Source organism: Aethalodelphis obliquidens, unplaced genomic scaffold, assembly GCF_003676395.1.
Source record: "Aethalodelphis obliquidens isolate GAN/ISIS:26980383/991018 unplaced genomic scaffold, ASM367639v1 scaffold9, whole genome shotgun sequence".
Classification (NCBI taxonomy): domain Eukaryota; kingdom Metazoa; phylum Chordata; class Mammalia; order Artiodactyla; family Delphinidae; genus Aethalodelphis; species Aethalodelphis obliquidens.
In genome coordinates, this window is record NW_020837953.1 from 52,745,319 (window position 1) to 52,758,031 (window position 12,713).

Consider the following 12,713-nt stretch of genomic DNA (forward strand, 5'->3'; position numbering starts at 1 on the left):
TGCAGCTTTAACGGCCCCATATACTGATGAAAAGTTTTTATTGAGCTCCTACTGTGTGCAGAGCTCTGCTAGGTGCCAGGAGCTTGTATTCCACTGGGGGTGGGGCAGATAGTGAACAAATAGACTAATTAATAAATAAGAAAAACACTAGACAGTCTTATGTGGAGGACTGAGAGAGAGTGGTTTTAACAAGCTCAGTGCTTCTGTGGTAGTTCTTGGCTGGATGTCTGTCTTGGTCAGAGGGAAGCCCCTTCAGGTAGAAAGAGGATCCCTGGGAAGCCCTAAGGCAAGACTGAGCTTGGTGGGCGGGGCAGGGGAGGGTGCAGGGATTCTGGGTGATCTCCACGCTGGGGTCTGCACTCCCATGCTGGTCAGGACAGAGGGAGTTCGAGATTTCTTAATGTCTGGGAAAGGGCGCTACACTGGGGGCTTCTTGGTTCCCCAGGTGGACTGTGCTGGAGGCGATGTGGCCCACGGGTAGGTAACTGTGGGACTCCTGGGGCTCAGGATGAGGGCTGGCAGGCAAGGATCCCTGGGGGGGAGGGGGAGGAAGTGTCAGCCCCAAACACTCGCTGAGCCCAAAGAATGTGGATTTCAGCAGCTTTAATCAGGTGAGACCCCCCCGACCCCGCCCTCTCCTCCTTGACCCTGCAGGGGCGGAGGAAATGCACGCAGAACCAAGTCCCTTCTGCCCACTGCAGGAGGCCGGCTTGACCACTCACACAGGACTGGGCATTCTAATCACTGAAATGAGACTTTTAAAAATGACCTTAAGGAACAGAAGACTTCAGTTACTGGAGAATGACAGAAAAGTCTTGGGACTTACCTTAGGTTTCACCTACTACGGGGAAAATCAGATGTCACAGAGTGGGGCTCCCCAAGTTGTTTCTGTGGGCCCAGCTTCTTCACACGGTGGCCCTGTAACCTGTGCTCCCCAAGACTTGGGGCTGGGTGTCTGGGCGCAGAAAACTGTAGGGTGTGTTTAACGGGGAGGTGGCTGCAAACCCAGGAGGCACTGAGCTGTCTGTCTGTAGCTAATGGGAGACAACCTGCCTGCAGGTTGTGACAGAGGCGCCGCTGATCCCCCAGAGCCCCCCCACCCCGCCGTCCCCATCCCATAGTGTAGGGTTCCGCAGGAAGGCAGCCCGACTGTCTTCCTGGCCTCTGTATTTTAGGTGAGGAGTGGCTGGGGTGAGAGGGTGAGTGGAGGCTGAGTTTCCAGTGCCTTCCTGGGGGTCTCGCCTTCTCTGGAGCGTGGAAGGAGCTATCCCAGGTGGAAGAACCTGGCTCCCTCAGGTCAGGTAGAGAGCCACCCAGGGGATCCCACACAACTTTGTCAAGTGAGAAAAGACCTCAGTGACTGTGGGGTGAGGCTCCAATTCTGGGTTATAGATGTCTGCCCACCCTGATGAATACAAGGTAGCTATCATTGCCCCCCCACCCGGCCCCAAGGTGGATGAAGAGGGGGGGTCCAGGGTAGCTCGGAGAACAGGCCTTCACATTTCGGGAGGAGTGAGAGGAAGCAGCAGGGGGCTTAGAGAGGAGGGGAGCCGTCAGCCCCGAGAAAGGCCATGGGGACGCTGGAACGCGGTGCTGGAAGCGCTCCTTGGAGCTGCCTCCTGGGCCGGCAAGGCTGGCATGAAGCTGGGATGCGGCCCGGGGCACAGGGTGAGCAGAGGTCTGCCTGTGGGCTACACTGCCTAGAGGCCTGACCAGGAGTGCCAGAGAGAGGAGCAGAGTGGAGGGAAAGCTGATGCCTCCTCCTTCAATTTGGGAGAGACTGAGTGTGTTAGAGGCCAAGGGTCTGCTTTAGAGGCCGTGGTTGAAGAGGCAGGAGGAGTTTCCCAAAGGAGCAAGGGCAGCCTTAGACAGGAGGAGGAAGCCCAGCCTCAGGCTGAGGACAGGAGTGCCCGACAGGTCAGGTCAAGGCTGGTGAAAGAGGAGGAAGAATGGGCCCAAAGGTTGCTGCCGGGTCACTGGCATTGGGGTGTGGGTTTTGGAATTGGGGTGGTCATGGGTCCCATGGGGGGGTGGAGGAAGCAGGAGACGAGAGGCATGAAGCCGGAGGAAGGTGGAGGGCCTGGGTGAGGGCAGGTGATGTGGAGAGGAAGGTGCCAGCAGGGGCATGGGGGGGGGGCCCGGTGGGGGGGGGGGGGGGAACCATTCGCCCCAGAGCAGCAGACTGTGGGCCGGCGTCCCAGGGGGTCGCTGGGCTCCCATTACCCCAGGCACGTAATGCTGACTTGGTTTACTTATTTATTTTATTGAGATTAAATTCACATAATGTAAAGTTAATTATGTTAAAGGAACAGTTTGGTGGCATTTAGTGCATTCACAGTGTTGTGCCACCAGCCATCTTCATCACACCAAGAGGAAACCCCACACCCGTTACACGGTCATTCCCTGTTATCCTCTCCTGTACCCCTGGCAACCACTCATCTATTTTCATCTCCATGGAGTTGCCTCTTCTGGACATTTCATAAAATGGACTCGTACAATAAGTGACCTTTTGTGACTGGTTTCTTCCATGTTTTCAAGATACATCCATGTTGTAGCCTGCATCAGCATGTTTTCAAGATTCATCCATGTTGTGGCCTGCATCAGTGCTTCATTTCGTTTATGGCTGAATAATATTCCATTGGGTACATATGCCACAATTAAAAAAATTTATTTATTTATTTGGTTGTGCGGGGTCTTAGTTGTGGCAGGCGGGCTCTTTAGTTGCAGCATGTGGGCCCCCTGGTTGTGGCTCATGGGCTCCTTAGTTGTGGCATGCGATCTCTCAGCTGCGGCTCTCATGCGTGTGGGCTCTAATTCCCTGGCCAGGGATTGAACCGGGGCCCCCCGCATTGGGAGCACAGAGTCCCATCCACTGCGCCACCAGGGAAGTCCCCTATGCCACAATTTTTGTATCCATTCATCAGCTGATGGGCATTTGGGTTGTTTCTACTTTTTGGATGATGCTATGAGCATATGTGGACCAGATTTTGCTCAAACGTATATTTTCAGTTCTCTTGGGCATATTGCCAAGGAGTGGAATGGCAATGCTATGTGTAACTTTCTGGGGAATGACTAGACTGTTCCTCAGTGGCTGCCCCACTTTACATCCCCACCAGCAGCGCACAAGGGTTCCAACTTCCGCGCAGCCTCCCCAACACTTGCTTTTTTTTTTTCCCCCTTTAAAAAAGATTATAGCCATTCTAGTGGATGTGGAGTGGTACCTGGTTTGTTTGTTTTATGTATTTGTTTTCTCAGTTGGACAGTGGTTTCAGAAGGCAGCAGTGTACCAGTGGGGTGTGGAGGACGGAGAGGGCTCAGCTGTCTGGGGGTGGGGTGGGAGCAGCATCATTGCCTCTGATGGTCCCAACAACCCCTCCAGGAGGCACTGTTATCTCTATCACAGAATAGCCTCAGAGAGGCTGGATGACTCACTCATGTGGATTCTTACTAGGGAAGGAATTTGCTGATTTCAAAGCCTTCTTCTCCCCTATTTATTCTTTGCTGTCCCTACAAGGCTGTGTCTTGGGAAATAGGCTCGTCCCCAGATGAGCTCAAAAGGCCACAAACCTGCACGCTGTGGCGCTGGAGTCCCACATGTGGTCACCCAGAAGTGGGGACTAGGGCAGATGTCAGAACCAAATTTCAATAGGCAGGTACTTCCCAGGACATAAGCCTCTTTAATGTAACTTTGGGGTCCAGAACTAGACCAGAACTTTGGGAACCTGGCCATTTTTATGATGTTTGTCGCTTCCGTCAAAGCTTCCCGTTTGCTCACCCTTAATTCCGCGCGCCTGTGTTTTGGAACTCCTTTCCGCAGGGCTGCCCCAAATCCAGGGACAGTTCCGCGGCATTTCAAGGGGGCAGCGCCCCCTTGTGGCGGCGCTGCGAGCCTGCGCGGAGGACCCGCCGCTCCCGCCCGGGAAATCAGGTGGGCGGTGCCTTCTGGGTGCAGGTAATGGACAGAGACCCCTGCCCGCAGCAGCAGCATGCGGGAGCCCAGGGCATCGAGGGACAGAACAGGGGTACGGGGAGGGTGGGAGGCAGCAGCACCTCAGTCATCTAGGTTCTGGAGGAGGGAAGGCCCAGGTGCAGGCAGGGACATGGGCCTAGCACCCCAAGCCCCAGGACCCCTGTTTCTTGGGGTTTTCTTAAAAGGGTGAGCAGAAGGAGGGGCCTTGATGTGGGCGCATCTCCTCGACACAAGGAGGGTGATGGGCGGGGGTATCAGGTGGCCCTGGAGCCTCACCAAAATCCCGGGTGGCAGGGCCTCTTCAGACCTCATGGATTTGCATGTGAGGAGGGTCCTCCACCCTCATCTCCTCCGGGCCCTGGCTCTGAGGAGGAGAAATCTGGGCTCAGGGAGGCGGGACCCAGTGCCCTCCCACCCTCCTGCTGCTCTTCCCAGCGCGTCACTGAGGCTCAGCAGGGTTGAAGGCCTTGCTTCAAATCAGGGGCACGGATCACTGCGTCCTGTGCGGTTGGCACAGTGCTCACCCACAAGCCCCTTTGTGCGGCCCAGTGATTCCCACTGCCGGGGGAACTCTGGCTGCAGCGGTCTAGCCCAGAGCCACAGGTGTCTCGCTGAGACACCCCTCACTAGGCCAAATTCCAGGTCCAGCTCGGATCCGAGCTCTTTCCGGGGCCTGGTCACCTGTGACGCTGTCTGTCCCTGCCCCTCTGGTGTCAGTTCTTTCCTCACTGGCAGAGGAAAAGGCCTGGGATATCCTTCTCCTTGGGCCTCTGGCTCTGGCTCCCCCTGCCCAAGCCCAGTATTCAGCCCTGTCTTTGACTTTTTAAGAAATTTTTTCCAGCTAAAAATATGACCCTTCACAATAGTATGCATTTACATACATTAATGTAAAATTAATGCAGGGCCTAGTTGGAGGCTGAGCCAGTGTCCAAAGAGCATGGGCCTCTGAACCCCTTTCTAATGCCATGCCCCGGGGTCTCTGAGGAGGGCTGTGATCCGGACCTTGAGGATGAATTGAGGAGCTTTATGTGGGGGTGGGGGTGGAGGACAATCTAGAGGAGGGAGATAAACTTGTGTTAGCAGAAGTCATAGACGTGGCGTGTTCCTTCACTCTCAACTCCTTAGTGTCCAGCATATATCTACAATGCAATCTACAGATTCAATTCAATCCCTATCAAAATTCGAATGACATTTTTCACAGAAAAAAAAAAAAGAAAACCTAAAATTTGTACAGAAATGCAAAAGACACTGAATTGCCAAAGCAATCTTGAGAAAGAACAAAGCTGGAGGTATCACACACCCTGATTTCAAGCTATATTACAAAACTATAGTAATCAAAACAGTATAGTATTGGCATAAAAACAGATACATAGATCAATGAAACAGAACAGAGAGCACAGAAGTAAACCCATGATTATATGGTCAATTCATTTATGACAAAGGAGCCAAGAGTATAAAATGGGGAAAGGACAATCTCTTCAATAATGGTGTTGGGAAACATGGACAGCCACATGCGAAAGAGTGAAACTGGACCACTGCCTTACACCATACACAAATATTGACTCAATATGGATTAAAGACTTGAATGTAAGACCAGATGTAGGCTCCTAGAAGAAAACATAGAGTGGTAAGGTCCTTGACATCAATCTTGGCAATATTTTTTGGATTTGACACCAAAAGCAAAGGCAACAAATGTAAAAAAAAAACCAAGTGGGATTACATCAAACTAAAAAGCTTCAAAAAAAAAAAACTAAAAAGCTTCTGCACATCAAAGGAAACCATCAACAAAATGAAAAGGCAGCTCATGGAATGGAGAAAATGCAGAGAAAAAGACTGGCCTTGCGAAGGAGGGTTACCAGGCAGGGACTTTTCTTGAATGAAGGGCTCCTCCAGCATGAGCCCTGCCACTGAAAGTTTCCAGATATTCCCGTAAGTTCCCCAGGTCTCCCCTCCAGTTCACATTCTCATCAGCACCTCGGCAGTGTGGCAGGCACAGCTGTCCTGGTTGCGGTGGAGCCATGAAGGGCGTGTAACCCCGCAGGCCTGAAGCACCGCGCTTGTGCCCAGAGCCTCCAAAGTTTCTGTGAAGCAGCACCCTTGGTGTTCACCCTCTAACCGGACTGTTACCTGCTATCTAGACGCCAGGCCGCCCTCCCATTGTCCCCATGTCCCCTCTCTGTTCTCCCCAGCTCCTCTGCGGCCAAACTCACCTTTCCTCTTTCGGAGAAAACTACATTCCCTGCCGTATGTAGTGGGGATCTGGAAGGCCCCCAGCAGTGTCTGAGCTCCAATCCTGCCCCCAAGGACACCTCGGGCCCCAGGACCACACTCATGGCCGAGGCCTCAGCTCCTGCGTGGCTTGGTGAAGGCAGGAGTGCCCGAAGCTCGCAGCTCCCCAGACCCCCGGCAGGACAGTCAGCGTTAGGCCCGGCTGCTCCTGAGAGGTGCCTGCAGTGCACCTGCCGCAGGGGTCCCAGCCGGGGCGCCCCCGCCCCCAGGTGAGAGCGCTTTCCTCGCCTGGGCTTTTCCGTATCTGCTTCCGGTTCTGAGCCTGCCTTGCCGGTTGCAGGAGCTGCTGCTGGTCTCTTGCTCATTTACTGCGAGCAGTTAGCACCCTGCTCACTGGCTCATGAGCCCAGCGCTCTCGCCCAGAGCTCCAAGGGGGAGTACTACGCTCTCTCGCCACATTCCCTGCTCCTCCCCTGCGGTTATTAACTCTCTCCCTTCCCCCCCCACCACCGTGTCTCGCTGCTAGGAAACAAGAGGGGCTCAGACCGGGTTGGGGAGGGGGAGATGCTGGGGAATGGGGGAAGGAGCAGGGGGCTTGGGACTCAGGGTGTTAGAGGATGCGGGAGGGGGTGGGCGTCAGGCTGGCTTCTGTTGAGACGGTGGCCGGTGCCTGCTCAGTGCCCAGGAGTGGGGCCGGCAGGAGCTCAATCTGCCTTTCCAGAGACTGCGCTAATTCAGGAGGAGAAGCCGGGGTGGGGGGAGGGGCCAAAACATCCATACCCCACATGTGACTGTTCCTCACCTCCTCCTTTTGCTCTAAGTTATGGCCCCCCTGCTTTTGAACAAGTGGCCAGTGTGCCCATGGCCCAGCGGTCCTGGCAAACACTGGGAAGAAACCAGGCCCTGACACGCTCCTACGGACCTGTTGGCAGGTGCAGCGGGACCTTCCTGGAACAAGCACGTGGAGGGGTGCTCTTTGGGAGGCTGTGCTGACAGCCCACCATGGCCGCAGACTGACCCCTCCCCCCACTGCCCTTCCTGAGGCCTCCAGCCCCAGAGCCCAGAGATACCCAGGCTTGGCCGGTCCCAAATGAAGCTGCCCCCAACCTGTGTTCCCACAGGCCTCTCTGTGGGTAGGGGTCACCCATCCCCCTGACCGGGCACCCCGCCTTCTAGACACCTTCACTGCTGGACCCTCCTTGAGAGGGTGGCCTGGGCCTGACAGTGGTGACGGGGGTTAGTGCAGCTCTCCTGGGTTCCCCGTTTCCCACCGTGTCACTCGGCTTGGGCTGCCATGAAAGACTGGGTGGCCCCAACAACAGAAATGGGCTCCCAGGCTCCAGAACTGTGAAAAGATAAATAAGCACCGGTGTCCTTATTAGAGGAAGAGATTAGGACACAGACACACACAGAGGCTCAACCATGTAAGGACACGGGGAGAAGACGGCCGTCTCCACGCCAGGGACAGAGGCCTCAGGCGGAACCAACCCTGCTGACACTTTGATTTCGGACTTTCAGCCTCCAAAATTGTGAGAAAATAAATTTCTGTTGTTTAAGCCACCCAGTCTGTGCTATTTGTGGTGGCAGCCCTGGCAAACAAATATGGTGAGTGACACGGTGCAGCCCACACGCTGGGCCTGCGCGCCCCACTTCCTGCAAGCCAGCTTTGCCTTTCAGCGGAGGAGACTTGAACCTTGACTGATTTCCCAGAACTCAGGTGAGAGGGAACTGCTACTAACTGCCCCCCACTAACCCACCCTTCCCCCTCTGGGGGCCTGACCCCAGTTGTCCCCCAGGGGGTACAGGGGAGCACAGCCTCTAGGGTAGTGCAGGCTGGGGAGCAGAGCCCCCTGGACGGAGCAGTGTCCTTCAGTTAGGATGAGGCCTGAGGCCCTGTGGCCAGCTCTCAGGGTGAGATAGGCAGGAAGCCCAGGAGCCCATGGGCTCTGCCCATCAGCAGCCTTGGACGCTGGGCCAGGAGAGACCAGAGCCGTCTGCCCCTGGGGATCCCCCCAGGGGATCTGCCACCTGCTCTCCACAGTGCCCCAGGCAGGAAGTCCTTTTCCTGGGTCTGCTAACTAACCTGCTGTCACAGCTGTCCCCGAGGCTCCTTCCCCGGTTCAAGCACGTCGCACAGGGCATTCCCCCAACCCAGGGTCGCACGCAAAGACCGACCTCTTCCCCGGATACACAAGGACACCCTTGCACCGAGAGTTCTTAGTAAACAGAGCTTCCTACCTGGCTGCCACCTCATTTGGTCACACATGCTGACCCCCAGAGACCTCGCACACATGGCTACACACACACGGCACCCTCCACGGGTGTATGGATCCCCTTCACCCTCCCAGAACACTCAGCCCACCACACAAAGGAGACACCCACTCTCCCTTCACCTCACCCCACCCAGACCCGGCTGCCTGTGCATACTCCCCTTGCACACAGGGCCCTCGCCACCCCACGCACCTAGAGAGAAGGGAGGGGTTTTCTAGGTGGCTCTTTTCCCTGGGATCCCTTCCAGAGACTCCAGGCCAGGGAGGGCAGATGGAATGCTCTTGTGGGCCTGGGTACCATTTGTCTCGGTAGTCTCGGGGCTTTTCCCTCAGAGAAGACAGTCCTGGCCTCTCCCTGCTGTGCCCGGGAGATGCAGGGACTTGTTTGTCCTGGACGCCATGCAGGCAGTGACAGCCATGGGGGATGCAGCTCAGGACCCCGGGTTGGCACTGGCCCACACCCCCTTACTGACTTCCAGACGTGGCCTTGAAGGCTGGCCAGTCTCAGCACTCCTAGTGTCATTTGAGAAGGTGCTTTTAGAATTGTATTTTATATTTAGAAGAGAAAAAACAAACCATATTGTTTGTTTGTTAACCCAAGGGAGGAACACAGAAAACTGTGATTGGTGGCCCTCACAGAACACATAGTGTGAGGGAGGGTGGCCCTATGTTGGTGACGCCGTTTATGCCACCTCCTCAGGGGGCCTCACTCTCACAGGGCGGGCAGAGGGAAAGGACTACAGATCTGGGCCGCCGAAGCACCCAGGGCCAGACACACCAGGGGCTTTTACCTTTTATTATTACCCAGCTCTCTTAGCCAACAACTCCTTATATTAAATTACTAGTGTGGTTTCTGTCTCCTGACTGGACACTGACAGGTGCAGTGAGAAGTGATATTTGTAAGTTGCTGGGTTTTTGACCTTGTTTATCACTCAACATAACCTAGAGGAAGCTGACTAATACAGGTTTTGAATGAGAGCAGCTATTAAAACCCATGAATCATTTCCAGTCAAGTTTCCCCATCCCAACCCCCCAGAACTGTTGTTTAAGGTCATCAATGACCTCTATACTGGTAAATGCCAACTGCCGTCAAGTTGATCACTTCTCCTCCGATCACTGCTTTTCACTGGGTTTCAAGGATGTCACAATCTCCTGCTGTTCTCCTACCTGATCGAGGCTTCTCAGTCTCTTTTCCTGATTCTTCCTTCTTTACTGGACCTCTGACAGCTGGAGGCCCCGGTGCTCTGTCCTTGGGCTTCTTCTCTTTTTACACTGCCCTCTCTGTGACGATCTCATCTGGTTTCACAGCTGTACACGTTATCCACGTGCACCCCTCTCGCCCTCCCTCTCACAGGGACTCACACCTCCACACGGATGTTGGAGCAGATGCTGTCGGAGCCCACACACCTGTCCTCCACACCCACCTACAGCTTTTTATCGCAAGCTGCTGCACTGTGCCCAGGGCTTTCTCTGGTCGCAGGAACGTGCACGCCCAGGCCAAAGTGCCAGAGAACTCATGCCCTGGAAGCAGCGTTCTAACAGAGATGGATGGGGGTCAGTGAACAACGCCGCCCCGCTCGCCCCCCACAGTGCCAGGGTGCAAATCTGAGGTGTGTCCCACAGTCTCCGTGAGGTCCCCGGAAGGGCCGAGTCCAGCTGCCCGCAGCGATGACTTGCATGCCCCCCCCTCCCCAACTTCCACCAACATCTTCAAGTCAAAAATTGATCGTTGCTCAGGGCAAACTTTCAGCGTTACTTAACACCGACTCCTTTCTCTCGCGACACTCTGCAACCCTCCATCCGAATCGGGGCCCTCTTTGACCCGGAACACTTCGCGCCTTCCGCGTCGTCCGTACCCTTTCCGCCCGGCGCTGAGCCTTCTGGGAAGTGTAGTCCACGCCGCTCAGTCACCTTTGCTGAGAAGTCGAGAACCTAAGCGACGCTCTGCTTTGGAGGCCCTTTCGGTTTGGCTAACGAGGTACCCGTCAACGAAACAGACTTCCCGCCTTCTTCGCCCGCCCAGCGTGGGCCGAGCGCCCCTCGCACGTGCCCCACTATCTCTGCGCCTTCAGGTGTGGGAGCATTTACCGTGTCAGTCGCCTCGGGACGTAAGTTCTTTTTGGCACCGCCTGCATTTACCCACCCCCGGGTCTACACCGCTGCCCGCATACCCGCGGCACCGTGTTATTCATTGATTCAACAGTACTTGACCACTGCTGCGTCCCTGGTAGTGCTCTGAGCGCTGGGGATGCAACAGGCACGAAAACGTCCCTGCCTTCGCGGGATGGACACTCGTCAGACAGCAACACTCAAATAGCTGGATGAGGGACTTCCCTGGTGGCGCATTGGTTAAGAATCCACCTGCCAATGGAGGGGACACGAGTTGGAGCCCTGGTCCGGGAAGATCCTACATGCCGCGGAGCAACTAAGCCCGTGCACCCCAACTATGGAGCCTGTGCTCTAGAGCCTGTGAGCCACAACTACTGAGCCCACGTGTGCCACAGCTACTGAAGCCCGCACGCCTAGAGCCCGTGCTCCGCAGCAAGAGAGGAGCCACCACAATGAGAAGCCCCCGCTCGCCGCAACTTGAGAAAGCCCGCACGCAGCAACGAAGACCCAATGCATCCAAAAAAAAAGGAGGAAAGTGCACCAGGGAGGGGAGGGGGGGAGGAGGGGACTAGGGGTGGGGGATTATTTTATAGGGTTCTCGGAGAAGGCCCGTGGAGGAACTGGCATTGGACCAGAGGCCCAGATATGACGGGAGCCCGCGCACACCTGGGCAGACCCCTGAGGATGAGGCAGGGCAGCAGCGTGAGGGGTGCGAGTGAGGGTGGGGGTGGGAAACGGGCCAGGGCATGGAGGGCTGGAGGGCTCTTGGATCTTCCCTGGCTGAGATGGGCAGCCACTGGAAAGTTTCGAGCAGAAGGGTGACAGTACTGGGCGTTTTTCTAACTGGATCACTCGGCTACTCTGGAGAGGCAAGGGCTGAAGCGGGGAGACCCTTTAACAGCCTCCTGGCTGTGCGACCTGGGGCAAGCCTGTTAACACCTCTGTGACTCAGTCTCTGCATCCGTGGACAGGGTGTAATAACAGCACCTACCTCATAGGGTTGCTGTTGTCAGCTTTAAGAACAAGGCCTGGCTGCAGCAAGTGCTCAGAGCAGCGTTAGCCTGGAGTTAGAGCTGCCTCACTCCTACTTCTTACCTTTCCCCATGGGTTTCCACCGAGGGGCAGATACATAAGACCAGTTACTCAAAGAGAGAAACCTGCAATGCCAGGCCCCAGACATGCCTCCTCTGGTCACTGCCCAGGGCTTAGACTAGAGCTCAGAGCTGGCTTCCTGGTTCTGCCTCCTCTGGTCAAGAATGGACAGGCCTTGGTGTCAACTCCAAGTCTGCAGACACGGCTTAGAGCCAACACACAGGCAGCGAAGGAGGAAGAACGTCCTACGGTGCTCCTCCTGTCTCAGTCTGTCCAGGCTGCTGTAACCAAACACCGTGGAAGGGGTGCTTGCATACAGCAGTTCTGGAGGCTGGACCTTCAGGATCAGGGTGACAGCCGAGTTGGATGAGGGCCTTCCCTGTTCTAGCTGGTGCCTTCTCCTGGTGTCCTCACATGGTGGAAGGGGTGAGGGAGCTCTGTAGGGTCTCTTCTACAAGAGCACTGATTCCATTCGTGAAGGCTCCACCCTTATGACCTAAGTACCTCCCAAAGGCCCCACCTTCTAACATTATCACATTGGGCATTAGGATTCCAACATGTGAATTTTGGTGTGGATGCGAGGGAACACAAGCTTTAAGATCATAGTGGCTCCTGACTAGAAAAACAGGACCAAAGTGTTCTATGGTGGGAGCTAAGTTCAGAGATCTGACCTGTGAGTGACCCCCCGGGGCCACACTTTCCACAAGAGGTTCATTGTCTAGGGCCTGCTGACTAGTGACAGGAGACAGCTCTTCGCTGTGAGGTTTCTCTTAGATAAAACTTGGTTTTTTTCCCTTTTGCTTACATATTATTTTCCCAGGCAGACAGATTTCTATAGTTTTGATTAAATTGCTATGCTCTTTAAACTGGCTTTGCTTTGGCATGTGTGTATTTCTGGTTATCTTGATTTGATGTATTGTATCCTGGCCTCTCAATTAAATTTGAGAGACACCTTTTTTTTTTTTTTTTAAGTTAAATTTGCTAGACACTCCATTTCTTGGTAAAGATGCAGGGAATGTCCTTGCCCCATGCCCCGCAGGTCT

At 55.0% G+C, this 12,713-nt stretch overlaps 1 long non-coding RNA gene across 1 annotated transcript; it reads right to left on the minus strand.

Moving 5' to 3' along the window:
- Nucleotides 1–2,243: 2,243 nt before the first annotated feature.
- On the minus strand, nt 2,244–10,309 carry LOC113622351 (uncharacterized). The gene is made up of 2 exons (XR_003433490.1): nt 9,637–10,309; nt 2,244–4,334 (listed from the first exon to the last, which is right to left on the minus strand). It is a non-coding gene; the product is annotated as an uncharacterized LOC113622351 (long non-coding RNA).
- Between the last annotated feature and the right edge of the window lie 2,404 nt (nt 10,310–12,713).